The 16683-nt window shown below is 43.9% G+C and overlaps 1 long non-coding RNA gene across 4 annotated transcripts in view; it reads left to right on the top strand.

Moving 5' to 3' along the window:
- The window catches only part of LOC126073658 (uncharacterized), a 372441-nt gene that overhangs the window by 88151 nt on the left and 267607 nt on the right, over positions 1–16683 (top strand). The window contains exon 1 of one of the 4 annotated variants that reach the window (XR_007516814.1): positions 6170–6825. The exons of the other annotated variants lie outside the window; for them this stretch is intronic. This is a non-coding gene — a long non-coding RNA (uncharacterized LOC126073658). Of the gene's footprint in view, positions 1–6169; positions 6826–16683 lie in introns of those variants that run through there. 4 annotated transcript variants of the gene reach the window in all.

Raw genomic sequence — 16683 nt, 5'->3', positions numbered from 1 at the left:
TGAATAGGTAGGGCAAAAAAGCACCAAGTATTTTGGAAGTATGAATGCAAAAGCTTCTAAGTGGATGCAGCTCAGATATTGAACTGTTGTTTTAAGAAAATGGGAGAAAAAGACTTTGATATACCACTGTGGCTAATGGTCATAAGGACCACAGATACAGGTCAGTATGTAAATCTGCACTACATGGAGTCATAGGGAAAGCCCCAGCATGTGACTCTAATGGCCTAGATATCTGAAAGATGATACTGCTCTTGTTAAAGGCTATAAGTGATCAAGAAAAGAATCCTATTAACTAAAGGCTGTCGAAAAGGGTGAATTGTATTAAAAATAAAAACTTTTGGTGAGGAGTAAATGTGTTCAGATAAATCTTGGTAAAGCATAGTTTTTGCATCCCATGTACAAAACGGGATGCTGGGCAGGAGGGTGAACAGGGAGGCAAATTTTATATACAAGGAACCTGGGGTTTGGGGATTTGTGGGAAGACAACCACTCTACCAGGTTTCAGCTGGAGAACTCCTATATTCCTCACCTGCCACATGATGCTGTCTGTATCTCCTAAAACAAAGTCTCAAGTGAATCACTGGGCAGTTGCCCAGGTGAGGAGGATGGTGGACGAGGAAGTTTTGTGATAATCAGCATGAGTGTGGTAAGGCATTTTTGGAATTGCATGCAGATGGCATTTTGGTTGAGAAATCAGTGCATCTTTCCGCTTCCCCTTCTAAAGGGGTGGCTAGCCTTTATAAAAGGACACTCCACAACCCTGCTGCCATCCTACTGACACTCAGTTGGGCACCAGCTTTGAGACTGTGGTAAGTGCAATACTTGCAAGGCATTTTTGGGCAGTTGGGCAGTATAAGGATTTTAACTGGTGGTAGAAAGGACTTTTGTTTTAGAAAATAATGCTTTAGGCTTTGTGGAAACCTAGATGATGAATTTTGTGGAGGGCAGGTATAATTATGTGATATTTTAGCTACTCTTTGGTGAGCTTTGTTGACGTTCATATGGGAAATGAAGTTAAAGGGACAGTCTTAAAGGAAGAAGAATGAGGAATAAGAAATAAAGTCCTGTCCCACATTTCTGTTTGTTTCCAAAGATTTGCTTCTCCGGGTACTAGCCCTTAGAACTTCATTTGAACATTTGCAGTTCTTCCCGAATAACCCATGGCAAGATCGGTTAGACTTTCATTCAGGGTTTCATGGCAGATGATGTTGTTAGCAATTTGGGGGGGGGATTGCTCAGAAGTTTAGCAAGTTGGGTATCCTTTCTCTAGATAACATTTAAATTCAGCCCTACGTAGTGCTACCTCAATATAGGATATATTTTTGTTCTTAGAAATGGTAGTGTGAGAAAAATGCCAAAAAAGAATAAAAGATAATGGGAAGTGTCTTAGTTTCCTGGTCTGCCATAACAGAAATACCATAGATAGTTCACTTTAAAGAACAGGAATTTATATTCTCGCAGTTCTGGAGGCTACGAGTCCAAGTCAGGGTCTCGGCCCTGTTGATTCCTTCCTTGTTTGTAGGCCTGGGTGTTCCTTGGTTGCTAGACTTGTAGATGATCCTCATGTGACTTCCGTCTTCCCCTGTGTATGCATCTCCGTGCCTAATCTGATCTTTTTTATAAATCAGAAGTGACTAAATTTGGCGCCACTCCACTTAGATATGCTTTGATTAACATGACAATGAAATCTCTCTTTCTAAATAGGATTACAACCATAGGTAAAATCAGTAGCGGTTGAGTGGATCCTGACTTCCAGCGACATATACAACAGAAAAGAATTGCCCCACGGTGTTTCAAAGGAGTCCCTGTGGATTTGAACTGCCCACTTTTGGGTTAGTGGCTGTAGCTCTTATCCACTATGCCACCAGGGTTTTCACCATGGGTATAGGGGTGACACTTCCAACACATATTTTTGGGAAACACAATTCAGTCCATAGCAGGAATCGATGCTAAAAGGGAAGCGGGAAAAGCTACACAGTTATTAATATTTTGGGGGGGACTAGATGAATGTTGACTGAACTCATTTAAAGGATACTGAATTGCTTAGCCAGCAAGAGTGTCACTACAGTAAACACTGTCATGCGATTATTTTTCAGATTCCCAGAGACTCAGAAAAGATGTCTTACTATCAGCAGCAGTGCAAGCAGCCCTGCTTGCCACCTCTTGTGGTGTGCCCACCTAAGTGCCCTGAGCCTTGCCCACCTGTGTGTTGCCTTCCTCCACCATGCCCACCTGTGTGTTGCCCTCCTCCACCATGCCCACCTGTGTGTTGCCCTCCTCCGCCATGCCCACCTGTGTGTTGCCCTCCTCCGCCATGCCCACCTGTGTGTTGTCCTCCTCCGCCATGCCCACCTGTGTGTTGCCCTCCTCCGCCATGCCAGCAGAAATGCCCTCCTGTGCTGCCACCTCAACCCTGCCAGCAGAAGTGTGTACCCAAAATCAAGTAACAACACCAGAATTCATCAGAATCATGAAATGATGTGATCCAGTGGCTCTTCCCAGTCTCTGGACTCCATCCTCCTCCCTCAGCCGTGGTGACAGACTGCATCTTCCCTAACCTTCCTTCTGAGACAAGAGCTGACAGAGAAAAGGCTTAGATCCTAAAGTTGATACCATATTATTGGAAAATGATTAACACGTTCAACGTCTACATTCTTGCACTGAAGCTTTGCCTGATCTCTCTTTGGCATCTGTTATCTAATTTAGGCAGTGATCTCTATCCTATAAAGAGTTTGTCCCGTTTCTCCTTCTTCAATAAAGCACATGTTTCGTGGTTGAGCCTTTACATTGCTTTTGTTTTCATTTTGCATTTTTACACTCTTCCTTCAACTACATCAGATGAATGTCCATCAGATGAATTAAAGTCGTAGATTCAGGCTTTCCCATCACTCAATTCAGTCTTGCTTGAGATATGTCTTTTGGATTGGGCATATCAAAAAACCATTTTAGTGGTTTTGAACCCGTTTCAACAACATTGTAGCTTGCGAGACCCTAAAAAGTTACTTCAACTACCTCAGGTATCATTTCCTCCTCTGTAAAATGGGGAAAAGAATGTCTTCAGCTCAATATACAGGGAGAGATTAATTAACTGATTCACAAATGTTTTCTGTTTGCCTATTATGTGCTAGGCAATATTCTACATGCTGGAGATACAGGTACTGGTGACCAAACAGAGTCCTTGTCCTTAAGCAGGAGAAATGAGAGCACTGCAGAAGGGCAGGGAGGAGAGCTGAGAGTGATACACATGAGGTGTACTTGAGAGAAGATTGTTTAGAAAGGTTCTTCCACGGTGACATTTTGGGCAGAGACATGAATGAACAGAAGTGTGAGCCATGGGTATATCTAGGATAGATTGTTCCAATAAGAGGAAATAGCAAGGCCCAAGGCAGAGAAATATAGCAGCAAAAAAACAGCAATGAAGATGAAAGTGTCAGCAAATGAGGTTAGAGACGTTGGGTCTGTAGGACATAGAAATAATTTTGGTATTCATCCAAGGTTTGACAGCTATATTATACTGATGGTCACATGCCTAAGTTTTTATAATAATATTCTACTATCATATGTACTTTTTTGTTTGTATAGCGTTTTGACTAATAATACGTTTGTGCAAAGGTATTACCAAAAGAGATGAAAAGAACTGAAGAATAAGTTAAAACTCTAAAAAAATAAAATCTTATTCTGAGGGGTGATCAAATGGAAAGTGAATCTAGTTGTTTTCCTATCTTAAAGGGAAATCAAATCTATTGACTCTCATCATATTATAGCCAGCAATTCTGTATAGGGAATTTTGTACTTGTTGTGATCCAAGCTCTAAAAAGAATGTTGAAGCATAGTCTTTATACAAGGTGCATAGAATAACTCCAAGTGATTGTCATTAATAGTAAACTCTTGAAAAGAACTCTAGTCTAATATTATTGACAGAAAGCTGATAAGCTAGAGCTTACATGGTTAATACTTCTAAATTGGGCACTCATATAAGTACACCCAAAATCAAGAAAGAGAATATTAACAACTCTTCCAAAGACCCTGCATTTTCTTCACCACTATAGGTAACCACTATCCTGACTCTTAATGTAATCACTTTGTTGCTTTTTTTTTTAATATATTCTCTTTACACCCATATATCCAAATAGAAAGTGTTGAGTCTATTCCAATTCTCAGTGACTCTACGGCACAGAGTAAATCTGTCCCATAGAGTTTCCAAGAAGCACCTGGTACATTCAAACTGATGACCTTTATGTTAGGAGATGTAGCACTTAACCACGAAGTTTGTGTTGAAAAACAGGTGAAGTTGTGCACGAAAGATTAGTAAGTAAACTCAATGTAGCCTGTGTGTACCTAGCGTGATGGTTTATCTGACCCTGATTCATGCCCCTGCTTTTCTTGCTCTGCTGTACTAAGCTTCTCATGTACTCCTGATATAGGATGAAGGGGCAGCTCTGTCAAGGCACAAGTGCAGTGGAGCTTGGAGGCAGCAATTCCCAGACTGGCTTTTATAAATACATAAAGCTACAACAATGCAGCCTAGGCACTGCATCTAGTCCTCTGATCTAAGGAGTCCTCCTGTGAATATGAATTTTTCCAACAGCACTGATGGTGACTGTAGGGTAATGATATTCATCTATACACAAACCTTCCCTAATGGAATCAGCTTTGCTCTTCCCTGAAGCATGCTGGGGATGAATTTGGGATGGACTTGGGCTAAGGTACAAGGTCAGGAGGGGCATGACTGGGCCAGCAGCCAAGGCTGAAGAATACCTTAGCAACAAGAAGGAAAACATCTGGGCCTTGGCGTGAAGTCCTTGGGAACACTGACCACCCAAGGACGTGGAAGAAAACAATGGGCCTTGGTCCCAGCTGGAATGGTATATAAGATTGGATCTCTTGCTTGGTGGTTGCAGAAAATACTCCAGCCAGCCACCCCTGGAGAAAGCAGCTGATTGCCTATGTCAGTAAGTTTCCCTGAAGGTATGAATCTGGAAAGGGCTATGTCCTCAGTTCTTTGGATTATCTGCCAGGACACATAGCGAGGGTCTTTTCTTGCTGGGGCTGTCCCCGGACAAGTGATATAGTCAGCGGGAATCCGAAGGGCACACCATGCCTTTCCACGTGTGTGGGGAAAAGTAGGCTACGTTGGGAAAAACCCCAGGGTGGGCAGGGATGCATACCCTGGGACCACTAGTCCAGGCTGTTGATGCCTGGCGACCTGTGCATGAGTATGGGGACACCCTGAAAATGCCAAAGGGATCGTTGCAGTTCCTAGAGTCTTTGCTTGTGGAGAAAGAAAAGGAGGCTGTTTGTGTTTTGGTTCTGGGAGTTGCGTGGCCACTGGGAGACCCCAAAGCAAAAACCAAATTGCCCTGCTGAGGCAGCTTGTGTGGGGTGGCTTCTACTGGCAGCATTGAGAGGGGCATCCGATGCAGAGCCTGCCGCTGTGGCCCTAATTAGACAGCTGGAAGCAGAGCTGCAAATGGAGGATTTGCCTGCAGCATATTCCTCCTCCACTGAAATATTAGTGTCCCGTTTGCGGAAGCAAGAGGCATCTTTGGGGGGAATCCCGAGGTGGCCAGCGACCTCTATGTGGGGAGGTCTGGCCCATATGATTTTCTGTAAGAGAATCCTGGGTGACCAGCGAAGCCTGGCCAGCTCAGTCATTAGAGGGTGGGACTGGAGCTAGTTGGAGGGGATAAACAGGTCCCTGGCCTGAGAACACCCTGTAGCACCCAGGGCAAAGAAAGAGTTAAAACAGCAGGGAAAAAAGGAAAAAAAAAAAAAAAAAAAAAAGGAGTAAAAAGCCCTTCAAGATAACTTGTGTTGAGTGACCCTGAAGAGAACTCAGAATTCCCTGATACCTACCCCGGCCAAGTTAACTGAACAGCAACCTAGCTGTAGCTGCAATGGTAAGGGGAAAATAAAAGAGGGCGGCCTACCCCCAGGTTACCAGGAAACTGGGCTGGACCCAGGCTTGTGCTTGGTGTGGTGATGTGGCTCCACAAATGAGTGAGGGCTCTGCCAGCTTTTGCCAGACCTTCTTTCAGAAATGATTAAGGATGATAATTTCTTACTAGAGGATTAAGCCTGATTTCTTTGTCAGCAGCAAGGAGAAAAGGCCTTGTGTTACAATTAAAGTCCAGTGAGGTATGCTTTGGGTCTGAAGGTCACTATCATTGAGACACTTACCTCAGCCTGACTATGGCTAAGTCCCTTGGGGCCCCTACAAACCCTTACTGTATGTCCTGGTGAAGTTGATATATTAATGCACACCTTTGTAAACTTTTGCCTCCAAGTCCTGATGGGAATTGCTGCAGTTAGGGCCATTTTTAGAGGGCACAAGAGAACTGTGACATGGGCAATAGCTAACTGACTGGCCATTCAATCTGGCCACTGAAAACCGTCGGACTGAGGTATAAAACAAGCCCCTACAGAAATGAAACATCTGGACAAAAAAAAAATAAAAAATAACAAAATCCGTTCTGCTCCTGAGAATTTTTGTTCCTTGTGTGGATAGTCATCAGAAAAGCCTCTATGCTGAGAGTGGGAAACAGCCAATGAACAGACCGGCCTTAACGAGCTGACTGCAGAGGCTGAAGCACTGTCTGGTCCAGAGTAAAGAGATGTGCAATCGACCACCTTCTGGATATAACAGAGGAACGTCCATGGCGATTCAAAACACCTTCATGGACTGGGCCTACATGGGTGGGCTGCCACTGTCATCAGAAAATGCAGGATAGCACAGGAAAGCTGACCCATCTACCAGACCCTGGCCAAGGCTAACCCTGTGCAGGGAGAGATTCCGGAGCCAACAGGCCAGGGGGTTCTCGGCAGGTAAATCATAATGGGGCTTTTTATCTTATACGTAGGCTTCCACTGGATCTTGAATGAACTCTACACACTATCATCCCAAGAAATAGGGGGAATTGAAAACTTCAAAGGATAGGTTTAAGTGGCTGATAGGAAGGCACAAGACAACCCCAGCCTCACCATCCATCTCAGAAAAGCAGTCTGGGATATAAATGCAGCAGTTCCCTACAAGGGCATTTCTTATTTGTGCCGTATGTTCTATCAAACTGTCTCTTCTATCAAATGTGTTTCTTTGGTGTAGAATTGTTCCTGACAAAAGATCTGGGATCCCCAAAGGCTCTGACCGGAGCCCATGAGATGAGGCGAAGCCCAAGCCTCCCCCACCGAGGGGTGGGAGTGTCCCTCACCCTTTGACTAGGGGTGTGGCCAAAGTGCACCACAGGTGTAGGAATCCCTCTGCTGGGTCTCAGGGGAACTGAGGCCACACATTGAAATTATCATACATTGGACCCCCACTAACAGCTATTGATGGGTACGCGGCTGCGGCTGTCAGGGCGTGCCAAGTCTAACGAGTGCTACAGATTGGAAGGCTACCTCCAAAGGCCTACAAAGTTAACTAGCCCTGATACAGGAATACATTCTGGGCGGAGATTTTTTGTTGAGGCTGGAGCTGTAGACCTCCGGTGAGTTCCATCTGCAAGTGAGAGCCGTAAAAGCTGTAGTACAAGGTAATCCTAAATGGTCCCCTGTGCAGTTGCACTCCCCAGCTCAGGTCAGGGCCCTTAAGCATTACCGCCTTCCTGGTGGTCACCAAGAAATCATTGTGGGCATGCAGGAGCTACACCCAGTGGGGATTCTGAGACCTGCCTAGAGCCCCTTGAGTAGTCCTCTCTGGCCAATGCACAAGCTGGATTTTCCTGGAAAATGACAGTAGACTACTGGGAATTGAATAAGGTGACTCTCCCTTGTTTGCAGCTATACCCAATATCACACAGCTGTTGGGACAAAAGGGGACTCACTGGGCACTTACCACTTTGTGCTCGACTTGGTTAATTCTTTCTTTAGCATCCCTCTACACTCAGACAGCCAGAACCAGTCTGCCTTCAGTTGGTAGGTGAGACAGTAGACTTTCACAATGCTCCCAAAAGGGTAACTGCATAGTCCCACCATACACTGCCGCATGCTTGCCACTGGTCTAAAGCGGTGGAGTCCCTCTGCTAGGTGGCCATATTCCACTATATTGATGATGTCATGCTGACCTCTGACTCATTTGCTTCTTTATAGGCTGTAGCTTGTGAGGTAGTCACGCACCTTCAGTCGTGGGGATGGACAGTGAATGACGGAAAACCGCAGAGGCCTGGTTTGCTGGTCAAATACTTGGGTGTTACCTGGTTGGGTAAGACGCAAGTGATGCCTGAACCAGTGATAGATAAAGCCCAAGTCTACCCCTGCGCAGAAACTGTGAAGCATCTGCAAGCAATTGCCAGGCTCCTGGAGTACTAGCACCCCTTCATATCCCATGTAGCCCACACCCTATGTCCCCTATATAGGTTACTGAAGAAAGGAAGGAAGAACAAATTTGGGGAGATTTCTAGAAAGTGAGGGTATAAGAAAAGAGACAGAGACTGTGAAAAAAGGAGCAGTGTGGGACTGAGAGACAAAGGAAGAGGAGGCCTTCCAGCAGGTAAAGTTCACTGTAAAACAAAAAAAGGCTTTAGGAGTGTTAATACAAGGTCAGCCGTGCCAGTTGGACATAGCCTGTTACCCCGACAGGTACGGGTAGGGCCTGTGGCATCGGCAAAGCAAGAAGAGACTGCCAATGGGATTTTGGTCTCAGTTGTGGTGAGGAGCAAAAGACAGGCACAGCATGCTGGAGAAAGTCATGAGCAGTGTTTTATACCCTACTGCAAGTGGAAGCAAGTTGTTATAAAGGGTCAAGTTCCCCTTTGCTAGGAGCATCGGAAGAGGACTAAGACCTCTTTTCCCCGCAGGATGGTGGTTTGGAACCCCGACAACAGTGTGCTAGAATCCCGCTAGTTGTTGCCAATAGGTGCTTAAGGAAGCAAAAGGAAAGCCTACGGGCAGGGGCATACCCATTGCCTAAGGAGTGTCTTTGGATATCTGGCTTGCATGGGGGGCCGTAACTGCCCTACACCTGGGTGGAGCACTACACCTGGGGGTGGCTGTACCTAGCTACTAATGTTTACACCACCCTCCCCAGTGTTCCCAGCAATTAGTAAACTCTAACAGCCCAGCACAGATACCACCGCACATCATGGTAGTTTTGCCATTTGTCCCAGTTCTCGCCCCAGGCCACCACTCCACATGTGGAGTGGCATGTAGGGGCACTAGCCAGACTTGCCACAGCTGCGCTTAACAACACCAGGTGGGCTATCATCCTTCTGAATGGGGAGACTCAACAAATACAGAAGGTCATTTTTCAGAGTAGGATGGACACTGACATCCTGACCACCACCCAGTTTGGCACCTGTGCCACAATGAAAACTGAATGTTGCATGTATACCTCTGATGCCTGTAAATTGTGTCTTTGGCTCTGCAGGACTTGCAGCAACACATCCCTTCTATCAAACATGATGCGACTAACCCTGTCTCCAGCTGCCTGCAATCCCTCCTGTCTGCCTGGCGGATAGGCTTCTGAATGATATTGGGACTCGTATTACTATGTCATCTCCTGTGTTGCTGGTTATACTAAGTACGTGGTCTGGTTTTGCAATGTTCCTCTGCTTCCCAAGTCCGAGGGCTATTGCGGAAGAGGGGGCGGTAAGATTGTAAGGACATTGGGAGGGTATACACGGGTGGATTGTAGGGTAATGCTATTCAGCTTATACACCCCCCCTTTAATGGAATCAGCTTTGGTCTTCCCCAAAGCATCCTGGGATTGAATTCGAGATGGACTGGGGCTTCGGTAAAAGGCTGGGAATGGCATGACTGGGCCAACAGCCAAGGCTGAAGAATGCCTTAGCAACAAGAAGGAAAACATCTGGACCCGGATGTGAAGTCCCTGGGAACACTCACTGCCCAAGGACATGAGAGGAAAAACAGTGAGCCGTGGTCTGAGGTGGAATGGTATATAAGCTTGGGTCCATTGTCAGGTGGTTGCAGAAAATACTCCAGCCGTCCGCCACTGGAGAACAGCTGCTTGCCCTTGTCGGTAATTTCCCCTTAATGTATGAATCTGGAAAGGGCTGTGTGTCAGTTCTTCGGATTACCTGCCAAGACGCACAGTGAGGGTCTTTCCTTGCTGGGGCTGTCGGCCAACAAGAGGGTCAGGGAAAAAGAGGAAGGTCCTCAATGCAATGGACTGACACAGTAGCTGCAAAAATGGCCTCAAACATAGCAAGTGTACTAAGCACTTTATACTCACTGACTTAATTAATTCCCATTGTGAAGAAGGTAGCATTATTACTCAATTTTATAGATAAGGAAGGACAGTGAGGCTCGGAAAGTTTCAATAGCTTCCTTAAGAGTCACATGATTAATAAATAGTAGCCATAGGATTCATACTAGGTACAGATTACCCAATAAGCAAAGTATCCTTAGGCTTACTTGTGCTTATTATTCTGTGGTGCATAATTTCATCTGTTCTGTGGTGAAAAACAGGTGAAACTGTGCACCACAGATTAGTAAGTAAACACAGTTAAGCTCACATGTACCTCGCTTAGTGGTTAATCTGCCCTGATTGATACCCATGCCTCTCTTGTTCTAGAAAGGAAGCTCTCTGCTGTACTAAATTTCTCATGTACTCTTGTGTGATATAGCATGAAGGAGCAGCTCTGTCAAGGCACAACTGCAGTGAAGCTTGGAGACAGCAATTCCCACATTGCCTTTTCAAAGTAGATAATGCTACAGCATTATCTGTCAGTTTGTCAGTTTGTCGTACTGTGGGGGCTTGTGTGTTGCTGTGATGCTGGAAGCTATGCCATCGGTATTCAGGTACCAGCAGGGTCACCCATGGAGGACAGTTTTCAGCTGAGCTTCCAGACTAAGACAGACTAGGAAGAAGGACCAGGCAGTCTACTTCTGAAAAGCATTAGCCAGTGAAAACCTTATGAATAGTAGCAGAACATTGATATAGCACTGGAAGATGAGCTCCCCAGGTTGGCAGGCACTCAAATGATGACTAGGGAAGTGCTGCCTCCTCAAAGTAGAGTTGACCTTAATGACATGGATGGATTAAAGCTTTCGGGACCTTCATTTGCTGATGTGGCTGCATACATCCATTAATGATCGGAAGCTGGAATGTAAGAAGTATGAAACTAGGAAATTTGGAAATCATCAAAAATGAAACAGAATGCATAAACATCAATATCCTAGGCATTAGTGAGTTGAAATGGACTAGTATTGGCCATTTCGAATCGGGCAATCATATCGTTTACTATGCTGGTAATGACGACTTGAAGATGATCAGTGTTGCATTCATCATCAAAAAGAACATTTCAAGACTTATCCTGAAGTACAATGCTGTCAGTGATAGGATAATATGCATATGCCTACAAGGAAGAAAAGTTAATATGACTATTATTCAAATTTATGCACCAAACCACTAGGGCCAAAGATGAAGAAATAGAAGATTTTATCCACTGCTGCAGTCTGAAATCGATGGAACATGCAATCAAGATACATTGATAATTGCTAGCGATTGGGATGCGAAAGTTGGAAAAGAAGAAGGTCCAGTAGTTGGAAAATATGGCCTTGGTGATAGAAACAATGCTGGAGATCGAATGATAGAATTTTGCAAGACCAACGACTTCTTCATTGCAAATACCTTCTTCACCAACATAAACGGTGACTATACACATGGGCCTCGCCAGATGGAATACACAGAAAACAAATTGACTACATCTGTGGAAAGAGATGATGGAAAAGCTCAATATCATCAGTCACAACAAGGCCAGGGGCCGACTGTAAAACAGACCATCAATTGCTCCTATGGAAGTTCACGCTGAAACTGAAGAAAATCAGAGCAAGTCCATGACAGCCAAAATATGACCTTGAATATATCCCACCTGAATTCAGACACCAGCTCAGGAACAGATTTGACACATTGAACACTATAGTGACCAAAGACCAGACGAGTTGTAGAATGACATGAAGGACATGATCCATGAAGAAAGCAAGAAGTGACTGAAAAGACAGGAAAGAAAGAAAAGACCAAGAAGGATATCAGAGGAGACTCTGAAACTTGTTCTTGAGCATCGGTCAGCTAAAGGAAAAGGAAGAATTGATGAAGTAAAAGGACTGAACAGAAGATTTCAAAGGGCCTCTCGAGAAGACAAAATAAAGTATTATAATGACATGTGCAAAGAGCTGGAGATGGAAAACCAAAAGGGAAGAACACGCTCAGTGTTTCTCAAGCTAAAAGAACTGAAGAAAAAAATCAAGCCTCGAGTTGCAATAGTGAAGGATTCCATGGGGAAAATATTAAACGACGCAGGGAGCATCAAAAGAAGATGGAAGGAATACACAGTCAGTTTACCAAAAAGAATTAGTAGATATTCAACCATTTCAAGAGGTGGCATATGATCGGAAACCGATGGTACTGAAGGAAGAAGTCCAAGCTGCTCTGAAGGCACTGGCAGAAAAGAAGGCTCCAGGAATTGATGGAATATCAATTGAGATGTTTCAGCAAACAGATGCAGTGCTAGAGGTGCTCGCTCATCTACGCCAAGAAATATGGAAGTCAGCTTCCTGGCTAACTGACTGGAAGAGTTCCATATTTATGCCGATTCCCAAGAAAGGTGATCCAACCAAATGTGGAAATTATAGAACAATATCATTAACAGCACACGCAAGCAAAATTTTGCTGAAGATCATTCAGACGAGGCTGCAGCAGGATATCGACAGGGAACTGCCAGAAATTCAGGCTGGTTTCAGAAGAGGACGTGGAAACAGGGATATCATTGCTGATGTCAGGTGGATCCTGGCTGAAAGCAGAGAATACCAGAAGGATGTTGACCTGTGTTTTATTGACTATTCAAAGGCATTTCTCTTTGTGGATCATAACAAATTATGGAGAACTTTGTGAAGAATGGGAATTCCAGAGCACTTAATTGTACCCATGAGGAACCTTTGCGTAGATGAAGAGGCAGTTGTTCGGACAGAAAAAGGGCATACTGATTAGTTTAAACTCAGGAAAGGTGTGGGTCAGAGTTGCATTCTTTCACCATACCTATTTAATCTGTATGCTGAACAAATAATCCGAGAAGCTGGACTATATGAAGAAGAACGGGGCATCAGGTTTGGAGGAAGACTCATTAACAACCTGTGTTATGCAGATGACACGACTTTGCTTGCTGAAGGTGAAGAGGACTTGAAGCACTTATTAATGAAGATCAAAGACCACAGCCTCCAATATGGATCGCACCTCAACATAAAGAAAACAAAAATCCACACAACTGGACCAATGAGCAACATCATGATAAACAGAGAAAGGATTGAAGTTGTCAGGGATTTCATTTTACTTGCAGCAGTCAAGAAATCAGAAGACAGATTGGTTTGGGCAAATCTGCTGCAAAGGAGCTCTTGAAAGTGTTGAAGAGCAAAGATGTCATCCTGAAGACTAAGGTGCGCCTCACCCAAGCCATGGTATTTTCAATCACATCATATGCATGTGAAAGCTGGACAATGAATGAGGAAGACCGAAGAAGAGTTGACGAATTTGAATTGTGGTGCTGGAGAAGAATATTGAATATACCATGGACTGCCAAAAGAAGGAACAAATCTGTCTTGGAAGAAGTGCAACCAGAATGCTCCTTAGAGGCAAGGATGGCGAGACTGCGTCTTACATACTTTGGACATGTTGTCAGGAGGGATCAGTCCCTGGAGAAGCACGTCAGGCTTGGCAGAGTACTGGGTCAGTGGAAAAGAGGAAGACCCTCAACGAGGTGTATTGACACAGTGGCTTTAACAGTGAGCTTAAGCATAAAAACAATTGTAAGGATGGCGCAGGACCGGGCAGTGTTTCGTTCTGTTGTGCATGGGTCACTTTGAGTCGGAACCAATTCAATGGCACCTAACAACAACAACAGCAATACAGCCCAGACACTGCATTGAGTCCTTTCAACTAAGGGGTCCTCCTGTGAACCTGAACATTTCCAACAGTACTCATGGTGACCATTTAACAGGCTAACACTCTGGTTTCCCAGTAGGTGGGAGAAGTCAACTCTTTTGGGTGGATGTTAATTGTTATGTCAGATAATGTGTCCTAGTAATATTATTTGTTGAAGTGTAAAGCAGATTCCTCCTTTCCCAAGTCATTGCTCAGAGATACAAGATGGTGATTTGGAATATAGCTTTTCCTTTACTCATAGGATCATGGAAGCATTTGTGGTCAACTTGGAGTATTGTGTTTAATACGTCCTGGGAAACATTAGGCCAATATCATTTTAAAATCTATATATCATCCTCAGCAAACAACAATTGGTTAGGATGTAATTTTTGTTGAATCTTCTAAAATATTTTTTTAATAATATTATGGTAGAGGGAATAAAGAGTTCTTGGTCCTCATGACAATGCAATAGGTAAAATAGGAAAAACATTACTATAATTTGTAAATTATTTTATTTATTTGTCACTTTATATTATTTTGGCATATATCTGCCATGAGAACATATGATCCCTGAGGACAGGAATCTTTCTTTTCTTTTCCTCCATTGCCAAGTCCAGTATCTGAACAAGTGCCTGACGAATAGTAAACCCCAAAAATGATGTGTTGAGTAGGCGGCATGATTCAGATCTTGTATTTTCAATTTCTGTCGTCTAAGGGTAATAAATTGTACTTTTAGTAGCACAGTAGCTGCCAAAGTCCACTCTCAATCTCTCATTGTTAACAGTTGTAAAACCAAATCACATGGTTTGAATATCCAAATAACTTCCTGTAATTTTCAGATTTATCCTACATAGTTCAGGGTTTCTCTTTTCTCTTTCCATAAGAGATGCTCACTTGTTTTTCTTTCACAGCACTGGCTGTAATATGGCATGCCACAGTCATTAAGGTTCCATATATCTCATATAAGCAGGCCTGGTGGTGAAGTGATTAGGTGCTGGGCTGCTAATCAAAAGGTGGGTAGTTCTAACCCACCAGCCCCTCTGTAGGAGAAAGGGCAGTCTGCAGCCATAAAGATTGCAGACTTGGAAAACTCAAGGACAGTTCTAATATGTCCTATGGTGCTGCTATGAGTGAGAATCTAACCTCAAGCGTAGATCTACTCTGTCCTATGGTGCCCATATGAGTTGGAATGAAATTGACGGCAGTGAATATCTCCTATACGTTCTGAGACCTGTGTAGTAGTGGTGGTAGAGTCAAAATAGATTGTGTCAGTGTCCAATTTTACTAGATATTCCATGGTCCTGGACTCTGATCTATTCTTCCCATTCCTACTTATTCTGCCTTTGTTGATCTTTGTCAGTTCTCAGCTGGATTTTGATGTTAGCCCAATAAACTCCTTCTGCCTCCAGCCCCACCTTCTCGTTTGTACACACTATGATTAAAGTAAGCTCTCATAATCACAGATTTCACTCTCCCTGATTAAAATCTTTCTCTGGCTTTGTGTCTCCTACAAAATAAAGGCCAAATATCTTAGCATGACATGTAAGGTCCTTTATGGTCTGATTGATGCCTACCTGTCTAGCTTCCTCCCCTGAATTTTGTCCCTTTCAGGCCAGGGTCCAGCACACTGAACTTACAGCGCTGAGCACATCAAAATATTTCATGTCTTTGTGCTGATGGTGCTCAGTGCCCAGGGGGATTTTGAGGAGGACTGCTATTTATCAGATCCAGAATCCATCTTTGTTTTTATAAACATTGGTATTGTGGGCTACCATGGGGATGAGTGATGACTGAAATGACATATCTATTCTGCGGGTCTTCAGGCCCATGAGCTGAAGATTGTAAGGAGGAAGATAGCAAATATGTTACTTTCCTTTATTGGAAAGTGCCAGTTCTGTTCACTTGAGGGGGCAGGGTCAGGGCTTAGGTATGAAAGAGGAGAGAGAGGGGGCCGTTTGTCTTGCTGTTGCTATTAGGAATATTTCCTGGGACTAAGAGAACAACAACAGCAACAACACCAGAAGGACTGATGAAAGAAGCTTCTCATATGTGCTCATTTTCAGTTAAACATCAGAAGCCTAGATGACTAACTTAAGTACCCTGAGAGAAAAGGCTCATATGCATTCAATACCCTCTTCACTCTCAATGACTAAAAACCTTCCATTCCCTCAACCATAACCACAACTAACACTACAACCACAGGAGTCTATATGGTATCAGGCTGGACAAAAACCAGTTCTCTCTGAGTCTATCCATGGAAATCTGGTGGTCAGACACACTTTAACAATGGTTCTCACATCTGCCCTACCAGACCACTCAGCATATAGGTGCAAGGAGGAAGAAAAGGCAGGAAAGGGGTTAGAAATTGTGTCATGTGAAGCCCTGGGCATGCCTGACTAGGAAAGAAGAGACTTGGGTCTTCTTTAAGTTTCTCCTGTCCTCAGAGAGCCCAATTATTTTTATCTTGGATCAACTTGATTGATGGAAACAAAAAGAATTTCCATAAGATTTACATCAAGGAGAGGGGAGGAGATGTTTATGTAGGAGTAAATCTAATCCTGCTACTTATACTTCTGATTGCTACAGGTGGATGCATGTTTTTGGGAAGGCTAACATAGTGGAAAGACTAGATATCTGGGAAATCATGGGCCCTTGGCATAGGTGGTCTCCTCTTTGGAAATTATAACTCACCACATTCCATTTTTCAGGACACGGTCTCTTCCATGAAATTGTTTGTCTGCCGGTTGTCAGTCATATTTGAACACAAAACAACACTCACTGTGCTTCACTCTCTTGATGCCACCATGTTGTGC

This window comes from Elephas maximus, chromosome 3 (genome assembly GCF_024166365.1).
Source record: "Elephas maximus indicus isolate mEleMax1 chromosome 3, mEleMax1 primary haplotype, whole genome shotgun sequence".
Classification (NCBI taxonomy): Eukaryota; Metazoa; Chordata; class Mammalia; order Proboscidea; family Elephantidae; genus Elephas; species Elephas maximus.
This window is presented reverse-complemented; position numbering and strand designations above follow the sequence as displayed.